The sequence below is a fragment of the Emys orbicularis genome, chromosome 11, assembly GCF_028017835.1.
Source record: "Emys orbicularis isolate rEmyOrb1 chromosome 11, rEmyOrb1.hap1, whole genome shotgun sequence".
In the NCBI taxonomy this organism is placed as follows: Eukaryota; Metazoa; Chordata; order Testudines; family Emydidae; genus Emys; species Emys orbicularis.
The window spans coordinates 29,474,150-29,496,215 of NC_088693.1; positions in this window are offsets into that span (position 1 = coordinate 29,474,150).

Sequence of the window (22,066 nt, forward strand, 5' to 3'; positions counted from 1 at the left end):
CCCCCACCTCCATCCCGATTTTTCACATTTACTGTCTGGTCACCCTAGGAACACTTCACCCAGCTGCAGACCATGCTGGGGAGTGGAATGGCAGAATAGGAGTAGGGGCAGGGCTTCTGCTGTTGGCTGTTTAGTGATGAGTCTATCTCCTACTCCTCCAGATTGTTTTGTTTTGTGCCTGAGGCCTCAAACTTTTTCCCTGACTGACTTTTTGTCAACCAAACTGAGAGCTTGACATTTCATAGAGACATCAAGAGACACACTGGACTGGAGGAGCAGATGCTCAGCTAAACAGATTTATATCAGCTGAGGATTTGGCTGGAAAAAACAAAAGTAGTTCCAGAATACTGATGACTCCAAGAAACAAGATTTTCATCTGAGAGTAAGGAGTGGACTCAGCTTTCACAGAGTCCAAAAAGCCCACTGAGGTTTTGTGGGTCCGCAGAAACACAACTAATTTTGCCTAGTTTGGGCACGAAGAGTGACATGATTCAGTGCAGAAACACCCGCACATAGTATTATGCAATACTTAAGTCCCTCCTAAACCCTGCAATGAGTGATTCAGTGGGGCTTAAATGATGTCTAGAGCAGGCCCTATTTGTTAGTTTGATATTTCATGCTCAGAATTCTCAGCAAGAATTTTTCTTACTGGTCTTTTGGTGACTGTGTGCAAGGAATATCAATGTGTGGTGAAGATTATGGTATAACATCAACATCTTACAATGATATGTTATCATTGGAACTGCAGTGACAATGTTGTTATGAGCTGGGTGAAACTGCATTACATGTTGAGTTAAAACCCCATTGAGATTGATAGGTGTGAAGTTGCCCTTCAAATAACATAACTGTAAGAATAAGCCCCACCTAAGACAAAAGGTGTGGGTAAACCCATGCAGGAGCTTTTGACTGAATATAGTTTTGGGTAAGAGTGTATTAGAAGGGAAGAGAGAACACACAGAAACTGAGAACAGACAAGAGCACAGAGAGCGGCAGAGACAAAAAAAATCAAGAAGCCAAGCAGTAGCTGGTGAGCACAATGTAACCCCCCAAAATGGTAGAGAGAGAGCTTTTCGGTCCACTGGCTAAAGAGGCTTGGAGTTGTCAGCTAACTGCTCCTTTTGTTCTTGGTTCCTTCTGCATTCAGAGAAACAGGACTTCGTACATTCCTGGTAAATAAACCAACCTATATCAGAGAAATACCTGACTATCACCAATTTCTACTCCCAGCTAGAACATCCCCGGGACCCAGAAATTTGACTAGCCGCTCAGGTTGAAAAGGGGCAACAATATAATCTATATATCACACATTTGATATAGCAATTTGCTTGTGTATATTCATAGATATAGTTTTCATGTGTGGTTTGTTTGCATACACATATGCATGTACAAAGTCTCTCTTATGTACCCTTTCCCTAACTCCCCTTTTTTTTTACTCTGAAATAAAATACATTTTGTAATTTAAAAAAAATAGAAAAAAGAGTACTCCACACAATGAATTATTCATAAGTTGCAAAGAAACAACTGTAGAGAACTATAATTTCCAACAAACTGTGTGATTTCCATTCAATGTTTTGCCTTAAAATTTCCCCAAGAGAAGTTGCAGCCCTTATACTTGCAGAATATATTATTGTAATTACAGTGGCTACATGAGCCTTTTCCCACGTTATTGTCATTTTTGGTTTATGTGATTTTTAAATATTCTATTTTTATAAAGATCATTTTTGTACACAATAAAATTCCTAGCTCTTTTGAAATAACAGAACAAAGAATTCAATGTATATATAATTTGCATCTTTTAAAAAAAGTTATGGAAATAGAAATCTCAAAAAGCTAAGCGAGCCTTTAGGATATATAATTTCCAGAAAATTATTTTAATTTTCTTTCCTTTTCAGTCTTTTTCTTGTTCTTTTTCCTGTACCTGTTTAAATAGCTTAAAATTATGGCACAAACTGCCACAATAAAGGTGATACACACAAATAGAGAGTGATAGATTGACACACAGTATGAAGCTGTCCTCTCAGCAGAATCTATTAACAGAACAGCATATCAAAAATGACAACCCCATTAGGCTTCCAGTTACCACAGGAAAGAACTCATAACAGTAAATCAGGAACCACAGGAAATTACTATTAATTCATTATATTTAGTGACATCTGATTTTTTAGAAGTTTTACACAGTCTGAAGAGATACTGAAACAAATGTTCATCATTCTAAAATGGTTTCCTAAAACAAACACACATAATCAATGGACCTAATAAAATATTCTAAAGCCATATTAACAAAACAGGAACAATATGCCAAATTCGGATCTCACTTACGTAAATCTGGAGTAATTCCATTAATTTCAGTGGAGTTTTTATACCAGTGTAAATGAGAACAGAAATAGTCCAGTATGTATATATTTTGTTTGTATTAGTGATGCTAGAGAAAGCCTGCCTTCAGAATATTATTTTAAATGCATACAGTTTTCACACACAATGAACCAACAAGTCACAAAAAGAGTTGAAAATCACTTACTCAAATAGCTTGTAATTGCTTCTTCCACCAAGTTATAAAATTCTGTTTTATGTTGCTGAAAATGAAAAGTTTTATTATTGGATTTGATTTGGTGAAGATTACTTACAAGAGTAAGGACTCCTTCCTTGAGAAAGGATTTATAGGGTCAGAGCTAAAATCTTTTAACTGATTTTAGTTTATAAATGTCCTTCTGGCTCATAGGAGACTGAACATTACCTATGTGAAAATTGTATTGGCAGTTTACCAGGAGATAACCCAACTAATTTACATGCAAAGGATTGCAGCTCCCCTCATCTTCAAGATGGACATACAACTTGTGAAGACCACAGGTTCCAGCATGTATTATCCAATCTTGATCTAGCTAGTCCAGTATTTCAAGAGGGGACCTGCAGGGTGACACCTTGTGAAGTCACTTTGCACAGCTCTAAATGAGGTGAAAAATGCAACAAGGGAGAAACAAGTTCTAATCTCGGTGCGATGACTCTCAACTAACAATGAAGGCAGTTGCAGGGCACATTTTAAAAATCCTTGAGTTACACACAGATAACTTGCAGGGTCTTGCTTTGCCTTTCTCTGATTTTTCAGAAGTCAGTTACATCTCCTGATATACAGTTGCCAGTGGCTTCACTGGAGTTGCTTTGGTATAACTCAGGGGTCAGCAACCTTTCAGAAGTGGTGTGCCAAGTCTTCATTTATTCACTCTAATTTTCGGTTTCGCGTGCCAGTAATACATTTTAACGTTTTTAGACAGTCTCTTTCTATAAGTCTATAATATATAACTAAACTATTGTTGTATGTAAAGTAAATAAGGTTTTTAAAATGTTTAAGAAGCTTCATTTAAAATTAAATTAAAATGCAGAGCCCCCCAGACCAGTGGCCAGGATGCTGGCAGTGTGAGTGACACTGAAAATCAGCTCGCGTGCTGGTATAACTAAAGGTAAAACTTAGAAGTTCTGCTGTTTTAATGAGGACATGGATGCTTGAATTTCTGAAACAGTTAGACAGCTAGAAAATGAATATCTGTTTTTCCTGCAGGTAATTACAGTGCACACTAAAAGAAAATATTGGAGGCCTGGGGAAGAAGCTATCACAACCCTCAGAATATATGGTGACCTGGATGCGGAGCAGCAGGAGCGGACACTGAGTAAGTCAGGCACCTACAGGCAGAAGAATGTGATGGATCTGCAAAGCAGGGGACTACAACTCACAGGGCCATCCTTGGGGGGGTGCAGGGCCGGGGACATTAGAAACTTGGTGACTATCTGCTGGGGGGTGCTCCCCTCCGGCTCCGCCCAGGCCCCGCCCCCACTCCCACTCCTTCCCCCAAGGCCCCACCCCCGCCCTGCTTCTTCCTGCCCCCGCCCTGCCTCTTCCCCACCCAGTTCCACCCCCTCCCCCGAGCGTGCTGTGCCCATACTCCTCCCCCCTCCCCCTCAGCACCTTGTGATGCTGCAAAACATCTGATCCGCGGCAGGTGGTAGGTGCTTGGAGGGAGGGGGAGGTGCTGATCGGCGGGGCCCAGCGGTGAGCAGAAGGCACTGGGGGGAGGGGGCACGTTCTGGTAGGGGGGCTCCTCCTTTTCCCCCCCCACCCACCTGCTGCATAACTCCCTCGTTCACCTCCTCACCCTGCTTGCCCACCTCACCTCCCCGCCCATGGGCCCCCCCAAAGTCACCCCAATTCACTATACCCAAGGGATGGCTCTGACAACTCATCAGTCCCCTCCTGACCACACTTCTCTTTCTCCTGGACAGGTAAGGGAAAAGGTCCTGAACCAGACATTACAACTGGATGCAGGTGTGTATGGGATTTATGGGGAAGCACCAGTGGCTGGCAGAGAACAAGGGCAGAGGGGCCCCAATGCAAGATATTAACTGAGCCTGGCCTGAAAACCTGAGTTCACCTATTTGCTTGGGTAGAGACTGGACTGGAGAGAGCACCGCAGGCATTAGGGTTGAGGAGCCCTGATTCTCAATTGGACTGCCCCAGGGACCCAAACATTTACCACTATTGTTCACCTTGAACTAACTGTTTAAGCCTCTGTACCTAGGCAATCTTTCCCTTCCCTTCTAGCCCTAGGCAAATAACTTTTCCCTTAGCCATGTGACCCACCAGGGCTAGTGCCTGCAAGGCCTAGATGCTTAAGCACCTATAGAGCTTGTCTCAGAGTCTTGGTGCACTAGGCATGCTACTGGTACTCTAGGGATTTGCTGTACTCTGGCACTGAGCAGCAGCAATAATTACAAGAGTAAAGAGCCACTAAGTGACAATTAAAGGAAAGGAGACCAAATCTACACCTTTACATGACTGTGATCAAACTTTTGAGCAGTGGTAACCCTTTTCCTGTCTCAGCCAGCACCCACTTCCCCTCCTCCTAACCCACAGTCAATTCTCCCTGTGAGATGGCCAATTCTCCATCTCTTTTGGGGTGTCCTTCCTTATCTCCCCCCCCCCCAACAGATCCTTCGTGGGAGCAATATTTAAATGCCAGCAGGAGGCAAAGCTTCTCCCTGGATAGGAATTGGTGTACGCTGCCCCTTCCTGTTTTCAGTTAAGTCTATTTCATATTTCAGTTCATACACACAAGCTGCTTGCAGAGAAGCAAACTTTGAAAACAGGGTTTTATACTATATGACTAGCTCTGGAATGAATCCAGCTTTCTTTTACCTCTCCACACTGATGTTTCAGCATGTTTCTCATGATTGATTTTGCAAACAATTTATTATGCTGTACATCTTTCCATCTACCCATTAGACACACATAGGTGGAGGAGCAGAGGAGTGAGAGAGGGTGAGAAGGAACAGCATCATAATGTAAATCAAAATACATGTCAGAAGAGTCCTGCATTGGGGTAAGGCAGAAAGAAAATTCAGTAACCAACCATAGTGAAGAACAGTCAAGATAAGTAGTCAAAATGCCAAAGAGCAAAATGAAGAGAAACAATGGATCACTGAGTTTTAAGAGAAATTCTCAGCAGCGTGCAAGTTACCAGCTGCCAACAGGAGCTCCTCTTCAGTATACATTTATAGATTTATTAGATTTTTTTCAAATCATGTTTGTAGATCAGTTTATTGTTGATTATACTAGCAGTACTTAAATTCCCTTATAAATACTCCTAATTCCTTTAAAAAAAAAAAAAAAAAAGGCCTGGGAAGGATACACTATAAAATGATTTGACAATTCAACCATATACTTCTAGGACAGCAAGTGCCCAGGTGAGATATGGGACCCAATTTTAAGTAAGAACACAACTTTTAGATGAAACAACAGATGAAGTCAGATAATTTCATTATTGAAGTTTAATTGGTTTCTTTGCAGCTGCATGCTTTGATCTTTTCTGGGTGATAAAGTATTGTGCTCCTTAATTAGATTATATGTTGGGCTAAACTCACACATGAAAAAAAAAAAAAAAAGAGCCAGAATGGTCCTAATGATACAGGACACAGTCAATATCAACTACCTTTTAAATGTATTCCATCATGCACGAGTGACTGTGTTTGAGATATTATTAGGAGATGGCGTAGAAGTCTATGGGCACAATTCTTTTCCAAGTAAAGTCAATAAGAGTTTGGTCATTGAATACAATGGGAGCAGGACTTGGCCCTAAATTTCTTACAGGTTGTGAGAATTAATGATATTGAGACGTGCCTGAACTTTACAGACTATTTACTAAACTGCATTGGACACTACCTACACTCCTTTGTGGACAGGATCTATTATAGTTTTACTTCTAACTAAATTATAAGAAATTAGGTATATAGATATATGTAATGTAAAGTATGACATTGATCTATAGAGATTTCATAAGTGAAATGACTGGTTGAAAGTTGACTGCCCGGGCTGAAAACAATTAAACCTAAATCTTTATGAAGATACCAAGCCACATCAACCCTTCATCAGAATATGAATAGTGGAAGCAACAGTGTGGACCTTATGTAGCTCCCATGACCATTCCTGCTCCTGAACTCTTGGCTTTGACCTCAGCTTGATTTGGACTTCACCTCCTGACCTGGATCCTGAAATCTGACTCAGACTCTGAACTTTGGTATTGAGCCTGACCTGGAACCTGACTACAAACTCCTCTGCTACTCCCAGTCTCATGTTTGCCCCCTTGGTCCTGACTGCCTTTGATGGGATCCTGACTGTTTGCCTGGACCACCCTAGCCAGTGGTGAAGGCCTACCCTAGGGGAACATGGAGGCAGCAGACCACCATGCCCAAGAGGGTACTGGAAATGTCTGAATGGGTTGACCACTTCCAGAAGGAGCTCCCCATGCTTCAAGCCCATGTATCGAAGCTGGCATGACAGAAACAAGCTCTGTGTAGGCATCCACCCAGCTCCATGATGAAAATGTGGCACTGCAGGCCAGCTGGCACAGCATGCCACAGAGAACCAGATGCTATGAGAGCAGGCAGCCAGGCTGGAGGATGAGAATGCTGCCCTACAGCATTCACTGCAGATACATACCCAGCCCCAGGCTCCCCAGCCTCCCTCCCAGAATGTTTTAATGAGGATCACCAAAAATTCAGGAGGGTTATTAACCAATGGCACCTGCTGTTTCTGCTCCGCCCACAGTTCTACACCACTAGCCAAACAAAAGTAGGACTCATTAGCAGCCTCCGGATGGGAGATGCATTGTATTGGGCTTGCCCCTACTGGCACGAGCAAGCTGGAAGCTATCAAACTGGGATACCTTCCTCCTGGCATTCTCTGCCCTATCTGACAATCCCCACCATGCCTGCTCAACAGAGGTTGCCCAGTGGTGCTCTTACTCAGGTCTGGGGAGCTCTGGGGAGCGCTAAAGCTGGTCTCTCTCAGCAACAGAAGTTGGTCCAATAAAAGATATTACCTCACACACCTTGTCCCTCTAACATCCTGGGACCAACATGGATACAACACCACTGCATTCATAGACCTAATCATATGCATTGACAATAGGTTCAAGGAATAACATGAGGAAAGGAAGGGGACTGTGTTGCCACCCAGCCAGTGCCTCTTGGTACCTGTCTCCTGTGGCCTGGATGAGCCCCAAGATATCGTCCGCGACTCCTAACTGAGACATGCCCCAGGCATGGTGAGCAGCCCCCACACCTTAAAGTCTGGGTCTTCCTCAGTGCTCCAGGGGAGCCTTACCGAATTCCACCACAGTGGGCACTGCTGGATTCAGTGGCAGCAGACAACTTCACAGATACTGATAGGGCCCAAACCCTGGGTATTCCAGTTCAACCAAAGACTGTCTCTGACCTTGTGGAAACCATAGATGGCTCACTCCTGTGATGGGAGCCAGTGACACAGGAGACTGTGCCTCTGGAATTTGCCATTCGGGACCATCAGCAGGTCCTCTGGTTTGGAATGATCCGCTCAATACACTTCCTAATAATCCTTAGTAGTTCATGGCTGGTGGGCTTGTGATCCACACGCCCTTTAGGATGAGCAGCAGGTTAGATTCTACTCCAAGTTCTGCCAGCAAGTCTGCCTACATGCACTGTCTGATGAACCCCAGAACCAAGACACACACCCCCAGGCCCTGGCTGTGGGTTAGGTGAGATCCTGCCCCCCCCCCCCAAGTACAGTGACTGCAGTGACATCTTTGAGGAGAAGAATGCTGACACCCTATCACCACAACAGGATGATGACTGGCCAACTGAACTGAAGCTGGGGGGCCAAGGCACCATTTGGCCATATCTACAGGATGTTGGAACCTGAGCAGGCTGCCCTGCATTCCTGGAAAATCTGGGCAAGGTTTCATACAGCCATTTACCTCTCCCACTAGGCCCCAGTTCTGTTTGTTAAAAAGAAAGATGGACCCCCATGCCTTTGCACAGATTACTAGCCCTTCAATCAGGTTACCATCAGGGAATCAATACCCCCTTCCACTCATCCCGAAGCTACTGGACTGTGCATGAGCAGCCCAGGTGTTCATGAAACTCAAACTGTGGAGGTGGAGGCCTACAACCTGGTTCAGCACTGAGCTGGGGATGAGTGGAAGATGGCTTTTAGTACCTGGTCTGACTACTACGAATACCTGGTTATGCTACTTGGCCTCAAAAATGCCCTTGCAACATTCCAGCACTTCCATAAAAAATGTCTTTCATAACATCCTAGACCAGTACATCATAATGTACCTAAATATATCCTTATCTCTTCTGAGGACCCTGAACAACACACCCAGCATGTCCAGTCTGTCCTGGGACAGGTGTACCAACATAGCCTGTATACAAGCTGGAAAAGTGTACCTTTGACCAATGCTCCATGGAGTTCCTGGGTTAGAACCTGTCCCCCAATGGCCTTGGAATGGACCCAAAGAAGGTGGAGGTGGTATGCCCTGGGTGCCCCCACAAAACATCAAGGAGCTGCAATACTTGCTGGGGATCACTAACTTTTATGGACACTTCATCTCTGGGTTTTCAAGCTAAATCATCCCATTGACAGAGCTTCTTTGCAAAAACACTTCCCTCAACTCGTGTCCGGAGGCCCAATAAGCACTCGACCGGCTCCAGAGGACCTTTATCCATACTCCAATCTTGATCCATCCCAACCTGCCATAACCCTTCATCTTCAAGATTGACATCTTCAGTGTGGCACTTGGGGCCAGCACCTTGCACCTACTATTCATGGAAGCTCACTCCAGCCAAACAGAATTATGCAATTCTAGATAAAGAAATTCTAGCTGTCAAAGTGGCCTTTGAAAAGTAGTGCACTATCTATCCCTCTTTCTCTCAGAGCACTTGCTTTAGAATAAAGTAAGAGAAAATTGACTATGATGTCATAAACAGGACAGAAGCAGCTTTTCCTGCAACCTTGGAGAAGAAAAGTTACATGGAAGCAAAATGAGTATAAATTTTTAATAAAGTAGTTATAAAGACTAACAACATTCTTGAACTTCACAATTTTAAGAAGTGATGTCATGTAGTAAAAACTAACCTAGATGAACACGAGGAATTTCCCCCCCACCAGTGCAACTGTAGAATATGTACTCTCAGTTATTTAGGGTTTTGTCCCAGGGCTTAGGAGAGATATTTTCTGCTTTGGCTGGTTACTAGTTTTTTTTTTTTTTTTAATAACAGAATCTGTAGTCTGAGGTCTCTAGCAATCAGACTGCTAACTAAACTACACTCAGCCAGTTCCTGATCCTATTGAAGTCAGGGTTTTTTTTTGCTATTGACCAAGATTTAATGCACTATTTTGATCTGTTTGTCACAGTATGTGGTTGCCAACATGTAAACAGAGTAACTGTGCAAGTACTGCATGTGGAACAACTTATGCTCCATAAAATCCACCTCAAGTATTTGATGAGAGAGAATCTTAGTAATGTTGGGGCTTACAGGTCAAATATTCCCTTTAGCGTTACCAGTGCAGCTCCAATGAATTGTCCCTCTGTAAATGAGAGAATAACTTATCCCTGTATACAGATGCTTGAGCAAGTCTGATTCCATTTAGAAAAAGGATGAGATACATGGGCATACCAGCCAGTACATTACAAATTACTTTATGCAGCCCATATTTTTCCTCAAGAAAAAGCTGCAGCTTTGCTAATTGATTATGTTAAAGAGATTTCTTTCTCCCGCAAAAGAGAGAAGAAAAGAAGCAATTGCCCCTCTGTTGTGCTGTAACTTTCCTTGACTTCTGTTTTGATTATAAAACTGTTCATACATCTATAGTTGTATGCAGTATTGTTATAGCCCTGTTTGTCCCAAGATGTTAGAGAGATGTTGATGTCCAGGGTTTGATTCTCTAGCTGAAACAGTAATTAATGACTAGGTAATCATTCCACCCTGTATTGTAAATATTTGAGACACAAGGTGGGTGAGGTGATATCTTTTATTAGAACAATTTTAGTTGGTGAGAGAGACAAGATCACCTGAAGAAGAGATCTGTGTAAGCTCAAAAGCTTGTCTCTCTCACCAACAGAAGTTGGCCAAATAAAAATTATTACCTCACCCACCTTGTGTCTCAAACATCTGCTGTCCAGGGTGGAATGCCTACCTAGTCATTAACTACTGTTTCAGCTGGAGAGTCAAACCCTAGAGATGAACAAGCACCTATAGGCTCCCTGAAAAATCTCATCCTGTCCATCCCACCACCTATAAGGGTTGTTGGTCTAACAGTAGTAATTTGTCAGGCCAGTGGAAGCAGAGACTTCAAATGAAAATTTAAAGGTACAATAGTTAAGAGTATTGAAAGATTTATGACTGATCAGGGAAAGTAATACAATATTCCAGAGAATAACAAAGAGTATGGTGGTGAAAACTGTAAATAGAAAATTCCCCAAAGAGTCCCTTCCCCAAATCTACTATCATTCTAGATCTAAGGTCATTAGAGTAATTCTGGATTTACACCAGTATAACAGAGTAGAATTTTGTGTAAGGGGACACTATGCACAACTGGTAAGTCTGCAGGAGATAACGTTTGCTATCAGTTAGTAAAATAATAATTGTAGATGAGCGCTTCATTGTTCACGGCGCAAATTCGCTGGAGATCACTCTTTCACACACCAGTGCCCTTTTATTTCCCTGTATTTTCCCACCAACACGTATATACAGCTATATACAGTTCAATATCAGTCAGGTAGCCCCTTAGGGAACAGCTTGCTCTTACAGCTAGCTGGGAGGAACAGGCCGGCAGGCCGGCCCGCCCTCCTGTCCCCCTACTTCCTTCCTGCTAGCTTTATAGGCCTTCCTCTCAGCAGGCTCACAGGTGATTGCTCTCAGGCTCGTTTAATGAGCCACACCCTGCCAGCTCCAGTCAGTTCCCCTTTATGGGAGCTATGCTAGCAGGTTCTGAGCTAACAGGGGCTGGTTCCGTGCCTCTTAGGCCAGCACCCTGTTACAATAATATACATGAGAAGCTTGTGGTCTTAGATTGCTCTGATTTTTTTTTTATTGTTGTAGAAATGATTTTGCTTACCAGGAGTGGTATTGTATAGTGTTCACAGCTTTACTGAAAACTAATGAGTACATGAGGAGGGAGCTGATGCTTTATCATTTCTATATATCATTATCTTGCAAAACTCTGAATAATAAGTATAAAATCTAAAGTATCACTTTACTTAAATGACAAAATGTAAAGTGGTACTCTAGGATTTTATATTTCTTTTCAGTCATGATTTTTTGTGGTATTCTTATCTGCTTAAAATATTGCAGACTAGTATAAGCTGGTTAAGGTGAACACATTTTCTTCTATTTAAAACTGAATACAAATACAAACAGTGGGACTGCAACTAATCTCTAGGTAGCTTCCTGAAAATGAATTGAGCATTAATATTTAATCTAGGTAGGAGCAAAGCTGTGCAACAAAGACCCTTAGGTAATTCTGGTGGAAGCTGACTTTTTCATTCAGGTGGGCACCCAGAATTCATTCACCCCCAAATCAAACTTTAGGTGTAGATGTGAGTCTGGGAAAGTTACAGGCTGATCCTCAGAGGTGCGGAGTACTTCCTCAAAGATGCTGAGCACCCACAACTTCCATTCACTCAGAACCTGATCCTGCATCATTAGTCAATTGAAGTTTTGGTTCCCAGTTCAGGACAATACTTATACATCCATCCCCCGTCAGGACAGCACTTAAGAATGCATTAAAGTCTCTTTGAAGAGAATGGCACTTCAGCAACATGCTTAACTGCTATCCTGAATCGAGGCCTTTGACAGGAGCATGACTGGACCCATCGTAAGGAGTTAAGGACACACAGAACCATACCGTTGATGCCAGAATCTTGTAAGATTGGATTGCTCTATTTTATCTAGTGACATTTGTGCTGGTATAAAACAGGTGCAGGTAAAAATATTTTACAATATCCCAGATTTATTATCTAATTCTCATTCTTAGTAAAGTAATAATCTGAATTTCCCTGCTCATGTTTCTTGTGAGCTACCACTAGAGGCAACCAAATGATGCCTTATTGCAAAGTGAATTATGGTAAGGAAAGTTGAGCTGCATAATTAAGGCGATAACTTCTTAGAGAGAGAATACAATAATAGTGGCTTGTTTAAAGTTTGGTACTATTACTATAGATCTTTTGTATAAGGGTAGCTGTGAGTTGGAGGCCTGAGAGTCCTCCTCCTCTACCTCATGAAAATGGGTGCTAGAATTCTCTCCGAATAAGTTTCTAACTTGAGCAATACCATTCAATTTTAAACCCCCAATTGAAGATGCAGACCTTATCTGTTCTGTGATCTACCTACTGCTATATATACTGTAAATAGTAGTTTAAGCATAGCATTTCCTCACTAATTCCTTCTTTGTTGCTCATTGCAAATAAAACCCTAAGATGTTGATTGACTCCTGTGTAAATAGCAAATGATTCTTTTACAAATCCTTTTTCAATTTTTATTTTTTCTGTGTGCTGTTGAAAAGTTTTAGGTTGACGACTCTTGAAATGGAAGTCGCTTTCACTATCAACTGGAAGGCAAAGATTCAGGCAGTGGCAATTCTAATTCCCTCATGCCCGGCCAACCCTGAGCTAGGATGACCACTGTTAGGGATGGAGAAGGCAGCTCAGACTCAGTACCTGTCTAATCCTTGACTTTTGTACTGAGTCTGTCATACATTCCTAATGTGATAGCTGGTAGCCTTCCGAACCTCAGATCATCTGTTTGGGCATATTAGCTCTCATTGGCCCTAGGCTGCAATACCTCAGGGTGATATCCAGGTGGACCCAATTGCGGGCCTGCGGCAATTCTTACCAACTCATGTGAAAGGAACTCTGTAAAAAGGAAGAAGAAATGGAGCAGAGGAAAACTGTCCAAGTTAGCTTAAAAAAAGTTAAAGAATTGACAAAATTTAAAATACAGAGTGAAAGAAATAGCCAGAATGAAAGAGGAGGTAAGTAGATAATATGATGTAAACAGGTATGTTTACATGTTCTCCTTACAATAAGTTTGCACTAGTTATATGAACACAGGACTGGGAGCCAGAGAGTCCAGTAATCCTGGTTTTGACATTGTAAAACACCTTTGTGCAAATACATTAACTTCTCTGCCTTTTCCCTCCTGTGTAAAAATGGGGATAACAACTTATGTTACAGATGTGAGAAATAAATTAGTAACTATTTGTACAGTGCTATATGGCCAAGATTTTCAAAACTGACTAGTGATTTTGAATGTCCAACTTGAGATGCCTTAACTGGGCTTGATATTTGTAGAGGGTAGATAGATGCTCAGCACTTTCTGAAAATCGAGCCCCTTTAAATGGTCTCAAAGTGGGCACCCAAAAAACAGAGGTACCCTAAATCATTAGAGTCACTTCTGAAAATCTTGGCTTATGTGCTAAATAATGTTCCTATTACAGCAGTAATGATCTTGGCACAGAGCAGTTCCAAAGGCTCAATCCCTCCCAACCGGTCATTAAACTTTAAGGAAATGCTTTGTGCCCCTATCATTGCTGCTTAATCAATTACAGTATTATAGCTCTAGTATTACCAAGTCCTAAAACCACGCATTGCTGCTAATGGGTTTTTGGTGAGTCATGAAGCCACTCAGATCTACCCTTTCCCCTCATTTCTGCCTACGACAAAGTTCATTATCACTTAAAGGTTTAAATTTAAAAAAATCAACTACTTAGGGTGCATGCAGAAAATAGTAGCCTGCCCCTCAGTAATACAGTTATTAAAAGGTACCATCAACAAGTCAACACAGTGGACTTACAGCTAATCCATATTCTGAAAGACATGGAGACAGTTGTATCTGAGGTAACTGATCTATGCTTACCGAGGTAACTTTCAAATGATGATTACTATACACAAGTGTGTGGAGGGATGTTCTGTGACTCAGAACCTGGATTCATTTCCTAGATCTGCCACTGGTCTGCTGGGTGACCTTGGGCAAGTCATTTCTCTCCATATACCTCAGTTTACCTCAGCTGTAAAATGTGCATATGATAAACATTCCTGCAACTATGAGGAAAGTTATAATAAGCTATTATTGAAGTTATTTCTCTTGTTCATTTCAAGAAAGTTGTTCCAGACTTTATATAAACAATTTTTTTTTTCATTCGGGGGTACCGTATCCTCTGTTGTGATCATTACACTCAGACAAGAGTCTTCTGTTTACGTGCCCCTAGCCTCGCTTTGGGCACTTCTGTAGCTGATAGTTCAACAGGTAGAGCCCAAAATCGTCAGTTGGGACTCTGTAAACTGACAGTAAAAACTGGGCTGCTCCAGAAGCCCCAGGAAGAACAAACAGACATTATTTATTTGACTATAGTTTTCAAGAATCCAAGTAGGGGTTGGCAGAAACACTATGCCTGCAATAGAAGATTCAATATACCTGGATAGCTTGTCTACATGTGCCCAGGCATCTCTACAGACAGCTCCGATTGGCATTTCTGCCCCATTACGGGCATATTTCTACCCCAAACCAGCATATTTTTTTTATTTTAACTAGCTCAAAGATTTGTTTCCCATTCATAATGAATATAGGATTGATTTCAAGGGAGTAATTACAGGTCCAGTTACTGCTAACTTTCTTCATACTTCCCTCTTCCCTTTGAGCTTTCCCTCTTCATTTAACAGTTTTTGACCTGGGGGCTTTAGTACCTGGGTAGAATGGAAAGGAATTCTGATTATTTTGTGAGTCACACCCATGATCTGAAGATATAAATTAGGATTGGATTCTGTTGGCTGAAATTCAATCTACTTGATACAAGAATTTATATTTAATATAAATGTATGTTCTTTGTTCTGATTACAGGGTTCACTAGCATTTTCCTTGCATAAAGCAATTACTTCTGTTTCATGATTTTAAGGAATATCAGATTCAGCACTGACAGCTGATTTTATGGGAAGAATTTGTGCACAGGTTCCACAATAGACCATGTCAAAAGGCAGCATTTAAAGGATACAGAAGTTCTTTGGATCGTGAAGTTTGTGACTGTTAAAGTTTTGGCATAGACACCTTAGGGGTTGGAATCCTGAACTTTCTCTGAACTAGCATATTCTGGGGTTCATGTTAACTTTGTAGAAGATCACTATGTACATGGGTGCTATGACTAATGTGTTAGTGTAGCTTTTTAAATTATCAAATAAATGTTGATAGCCCTCCCATGATGTATGCTTTTAATTATCCTATGTCATGTTATGTTATCCTTTTTCATGATGCAGAATGTTTTAGAGGCATCTCTCTCTTGTAGAGGATTATGGCAAATTTCATTTCTAATCATGGACACACCACATTCAACATACATTAGTAGATTAATGGGATGGTCAGGGATTTCACTTGGGTAGTTTCAGCAAGGTGAGTGTCTACTTTCATGTGTTTTGGGGAGAATGGCTTTCTATTATTGTTATTAATGAAGCTGACCTTAGCAGAACATTTCTGCTTCATGGCAATGTTCAAGGTTTTCTTCTGCACTGGAATGAAACCAAAACCTTTCAAATGTTTTGCAAAAACAGAATTGTTTTAAAATGTTCATTTTCAGATCAAAACTTGAGTTTTTCAATTCAGGAAAAGAGAGAGATTTAGTGGTTAAGCCACGAGCTTGTGATATGGGAGAATCAGTTTCAAATCCTTGCTCTGCCAGATTAAGAGCAGAGTTTTTCACCCCCAGATCACTGGGAATTGGGCAGAAGAGGAACTTGAACATCAGTCTCCCACATCCCAGGCCACAGCCTTAACCACCAATCGGTGTGCATGTGCATGCATGCAGGCACGTGTGTGGGTTTTTTCCCTTTGCTTTTCTTTCTTTCATGGAATATTTAGGGGGTGGAACTGCCACCAGCAATAGGGATGAATGCTGCACTCTATTAATGTGTTGGCTTGGAATGGAGCTATTTCTGCCTTTGGTGGGGGAACATTCTGACCCTTTCACCATAGTTTGGATTTCTGTTGTACCTCCTTCAACAGCTGAGCCCTCATTGGCAGACACTCCTAGAATATTGATAAGATACAGATCACTGTTAAGAGAAAACTGTGCCTTTTAGTGTTTTATAAGAAAGTTACATGTCAAATGAGGCTCCAGAGGACGGGGAAAAAAATCAAATTCCAAGTATGGCAGGGTGTGAGGTGTGCTCCTCTCATATTTTTGATCAGGAAGGTTTGGATTGTGTTGTGCCAAGTGTCCAGGAACTGGGGTATGACAATGATTTTATGTACAAATTTCTATGCATGGCCAAGAGTATGAGTAGAAACACAAACAGGCAGAATTTGTAGTTACAGTAACTGGTAAATGACTGACTGTTTTCCTCCATTTACAGGTTGCTGTGCCTATTAATATTATGATCTACTATTTTTACTTAGATTCTGAACTCCCTGGTGCCCTGCTTGCTATTGGTTTGTACACTGCCTAGTACAATGGTGCCCTGATCCCTTATGGGGGCAGGGGTCTATGCATTACAGTAGAAATAATAAAAAATTACTAGGAGTAGTAAAAGGCATTTACCCATTTAATAGATGAAGGCCTATTAAGGGAGGAGATTTTAATTCTATCCATCCCAAAGGCTTCCAGGAAGCAAAGCTGGCAATAATTAGTTTTTTGACAAATATTGAATTTGTTGAAATATTCAAAAAAACTTTGAATCTGGTAGATCCATGGCATCACTAGAGGATACCATAACTCATTCCTGCCCTTATCAGTCCTTTGCCTCCATTCTCTGTCTGTTCCAATTTACGAGCAGTACTAACGGTATGTAATAGCTTTGTAAAGTGTTTTCAAATACCTTGAAAATAACATATGAAACCAAAGCCTTTCTATTCTAATTTCAAGCTCTATTAGAAACACAAGCGGAAAGAATTCCATATTTGCTGCAGGGAAAGAAATGTTATTTCACAAATTCTAACAGCGCCTGCAAATAATTGAGAGTAAAACTTGATAGCGTCCTTGTAACTGTATAAATGGAATGATACACAACAGAGAAGGGGAAAGTCCAACTTGTACATGAGGTGAGGAAAACGTATAATGTGAAGTACAGTAGGTTAACAATTATGTTAGTTTAAGAAAAACAGGAGGGTTTGAATTATATCAGCATACTGGAGTGCTTAGATTTAGAACCCAATCCTCCTTTCATTGACGTAGATAGCAAAAGCCATATTAGGAGCAGGATCAGTCCCTTAATATTTTACAGTGCACGCCAATAATTCAAAAATATCCAAATACATTTATTTGCTGTATTTAAAAATAGAGAGTGCTTCTACACTGAAATCTTGCATACCAACTCACTCAGCCCAGATTGTATTTCTATGGTCAAGGTGTTACTCTAGAAAAATATGGGTTTGCAAAAGATAGACTACACCCTTCACTGCTGCAGTACTATGGAGGTCCCTGCTGAAGTTTTACCTAAATATGGGTGTGGAGGAGGGAAACAAACATTTGCAGGATGCACAGTATATCAAAGAACAACACTGCTAGTAAAAGATCTGAAGGATAAAAAAAATATCTTTGAAGACCAGCAAAGCTTGCAATAATTAATCTTGTGGGTATAAAAGACAAAGAATATACTTTTTGTAAATTTCACAAGAACAGTCATTGAAAAAAATATATGTGTGCCTTGTCTATATATACTTACACATCTTGGCAACCATTTTAGTAGTATTTTGGCATACTACATGTCACCTATTTGCTTAAAAGTTCACAACTAAGAATCTAGTTTGAAATTATTACATTTAGGAGGTTACACTGAGCACTTTGGTTATTCATTTTTACAAATGCTAACCTGTGTTCAGATGTACTTCAGATTAGGAAAAAAAGTGACTTGTGGAACACGGCCTGTCTCTTACCACTAGATCTCCATGAGAAGTATGTCTAAAGTGTGGTGCGGGATACTGCGTTAATTTTACGTTACAGCTATATTCTGATTTGGTTTGGAACATTTGTATTTTTATTAATTATACTAATGAAAGTATTTAAAGCTTTGCTTTGCCCTTAGTGTGAATGTCATTGCTGTGCATGCCGGGGGTCCCAACCAGACATTGAACTTAATTCTGTAGTGCCCGATTCTGGGACTAGGACCTTTTAAACCTCAGAATTTTAAATTAGTGACTAACTGGAAATTCTGAAAAAAAATCAATAATTAACCAACAATCACTCAATGAATCAGGCAACACTTGGAGGTATACACAGGGGAGGAGAGGAGTAGGGAGGTGTATATGGCATTGGCGAGACCGATACTGGAATATTGTGTGCTATTTTGGTGTCTATATTTTAAAGAGGGTGTGAAAAGAATTGAGAGGGTGCAGAAGAGAGCAACAAAAATGATTAGAGAGCTGGAGAAAATGCCTTACAGTGAGAGACAAGCTAAACAGATTGAGCTCTTTATCACATAGAAGATTGAAAGGTGATTTGATTGTAGTTAAGGCTACGATTTACTCATGGTTATTTTTAGTAAAAGTCATGGGCAATAAACAAAAAGTCACAGCCCGTGACTTGTCCATGACTTTTACTAAAAATACCCCTAATTAAATCTTAGGTGCTGGGGCGGGTGGGGTGAGCAGCGCTCCCGCGGACGCTGCTGCTCCTGGTGGGGGGGGGGGGGGTGGCCCAGGGCACTGCTGCTGCGGGGTGGGGGGAAGAGGGAAAGCCCGGGGTCCTGGCGCTGCTGCTCGGGTGGCCCTGGGGTCAGCTGCACCAGCCGCTGCAGAAGTCACAGAGGTCCCAGAATCTGTGACTTCCGTGACCTCTGTGAAAGACTCGCAGCCTTAATTATAGTGTACAAGTATCTTCATGAGGAAAAATACCAGGTACTAAAGGGCTCTTTAATCTAATGGAGAAAGGCAAAACAAGAACTGAAGGATAAAACTGATGTTATCCTCCATAACAATGGCTGAAAACTGAAGCCGGACAAATTCAAACTGGAAATAAGAACCAAATTTTAACAGTGTGGGTGATTAACCACTGGAGCAAATTTCCAAGGGAAAAGGGAATTCTCCCTCTCTTGATGACTACAAATCAAGACTGGATACCTTTCTGGGAGATATCCTTGCCAAACACACATTATTGGGATCAGTGCAGGGGTAAATGCAATGTCCTGTGATATATGGGAGGTCAGACTAGATGATCTCATTGTCTGTTCAGTCCTTAAATTTCTACCGATTTAAGGGGGAAATCTGCATATCCAGCACTTCTGCTGAGTAGAAATAACACAAAATCTTAGAATCCCTCTGAGTTGTGCAGGGAAACTACACAGGGATTCACCTTTGATTTAAAATGCTCTTCCTTCCCCCCTCATTTCCCCCTGAGGGAGTTCCAGGGGCAACAAGGAGGTAAGGCACCCACTGTCCATGGGCTGCTACATGGAGGAAGGAGGCATCTGTATCAAAGTCCCTTTCTTCCAACCAACCACCCTGGTAATCTATGAGTTTGAGAGAGTAGAACTACCCCACCACCACCCCAATGGGGGAAGAGCTCTACAAGTTAAGACTCATGAAGTTTCCTATCCTCTCCATGGGTTATTCTTGCACAGGGGGAAATGTAGACCTGGGTAAAGAACTCATTATTTGGCCCTTTATTCAGTATCTAGAACTATTATCCACATAGCATGGGCAAGGATACCGTAAGTATCTCTTTCCTACTCCCTTTTCATCCTAGCTGCCCCAGTGACTCCGCCACAGCCTGTGGGAGGAGGACCTAAGAAATGAAAAGAGAGTTCAGAGCAGGGCCGGCTCCAGCTTTTTTGCTGCCCCAAGCAGCGAAGAGAAAAAAAAAAGAGCCGCAATTGGCGGAACTTTGGCGGCTGCTCTACCGCGCCGCTTCATTCTTCGGCGGCAATTCGGCGGCTGGTCCTTCCCTCCGAGAGGGACTGAGGGACCCGCCGCCAAATTGCCGAAGACCCGGACGTGCTGCCCCTTTCCATTGGCCGCTCCAAGCACCTGCTTCCTGCGCTGGTGCCTGGAGCCAGCCCTGGTTCAGAGTAACAAACACTATTAAAACAAAAATATGGTTCCTCAAGGAGCAGTAAAGAAGCCAGTAAGAACACCGTATAATTTCTCATAAAATGCTTTTTACTTTTAATGACAGAGATAATGTCTTACCAGCTCCAGCCTCATTATGACATTCAAACCTTTCATGCTTTTTTAGATTCTGAATAGTCTACTTATTAATTATTTGTATTACCAGAGCTCCTGAGAGCCCGAAGACCAGGACCCCATTGTGTTAGGCACTGTACAAACAGAGACAAAATAATAATCCAGGAAAATTTCATTTCTTCCACTGCATGTGTGACAAACGTGTGCTGAAGCACTACTTTTTGTCTGGGGCCCAGAAATCCAGAGTTCTAATAGTGTCAGAGCCAGAATCCCCTACAGTATCAGGCAAGGAACTTGGAACCAAGATTTTCAGATTTGGGTGCCTAACATTGGCACTTAAATTCATATTTAATAATTTAAGACTCAATCTTGAACCTAACAACACGGATGGCAAAACTCTCCTTGGCTTCAATGATGCAGGGTCAGGCCCATAATCTGTGGCCTTAATATCAATATTAGTTGTGGGTGCTCAGCAGCTCTGAAACGAGTCTATTTTTATAGAGTCTTGATATTGCCTTAACATCCAAACTTGGGCCTCAGAGTTTGAAGATGTTAAGCTTAATCTTGATGTGCCTCAGTTTTTCTGTTACAAGGGAATATAACGGTAATTATTTTCCATTTTAATAGTATTTTGGGGATTAGTTAATATTTGTAAAGTGCTTTACAAACTAAAAGCGTTTTACAAGAGCAAACCTGTAATTGGATCATTCATTGAGGACCTTAATGGGAAATTGACAAGAGGCTTGATTTTTCTGAGCTGCCGAGCACTCAGAAGATGCTATAAATTGGATATTGTAAATGCCACATACAGTGTATTTCACACTTATCCAGCCTTTTGTGGATTAGTATAATTAAATGTTATGTGAAGACACCTGAATGTTTCATTAGTTTCCAGAAAATGTGGCTAATTGAAGTAAGCTGTGTTATGAACAACTATCAAAAGTATTTTTTATCACAATAATTTACCCATTTTACATTACATGATACATATCCAGTCTTGTAATTTAGGATCTTACACAGACTTCAGACTTAGCACACTGAACGTGGTGGGCTACCCTCATATGCTGTAGGTGCTATGGCCATTGTTTCTCTGCCACTACTGGTGTTTCACTACATAAAAAGTACTTCTAAGGTCTTAGTTTTTCCCAGGACCATGGATGGATGACCTCTTTTGGTCCCTTAGAAGCTGTTACCTGAGACCCTTGTTGTTATAGGTGTTTGAGCACCCACAGGACCCTCCCCCTAAACTGCAGAGATTTGTGCAAACAAAGGGAAAACATTTAAACTAAATACTAAAGAAATTAAATAATAAAGCAAGGAAGTAGTAAAAGGAATGACTGGTAATAGCTCCTGGGAAGCAGCAGACACACAGTTGCTCTGTCTCAAGCTCCAGGTCCACTCCTCCTTATTTGCCCTCATTCTGAAGTGTAGTGTGCAGGCATCGACCCATGGTCACTGCTAATTCAAATCTCTGGTCGAGAGCACACGGACGTGCACACATCCTACAGTGGAGCCCCCATAGGACATATACTTGAAGATGATGTAATTTTCAATTCAAGTAGACATAGCATGCTAAATATAGAAACGTAGCTGTGGC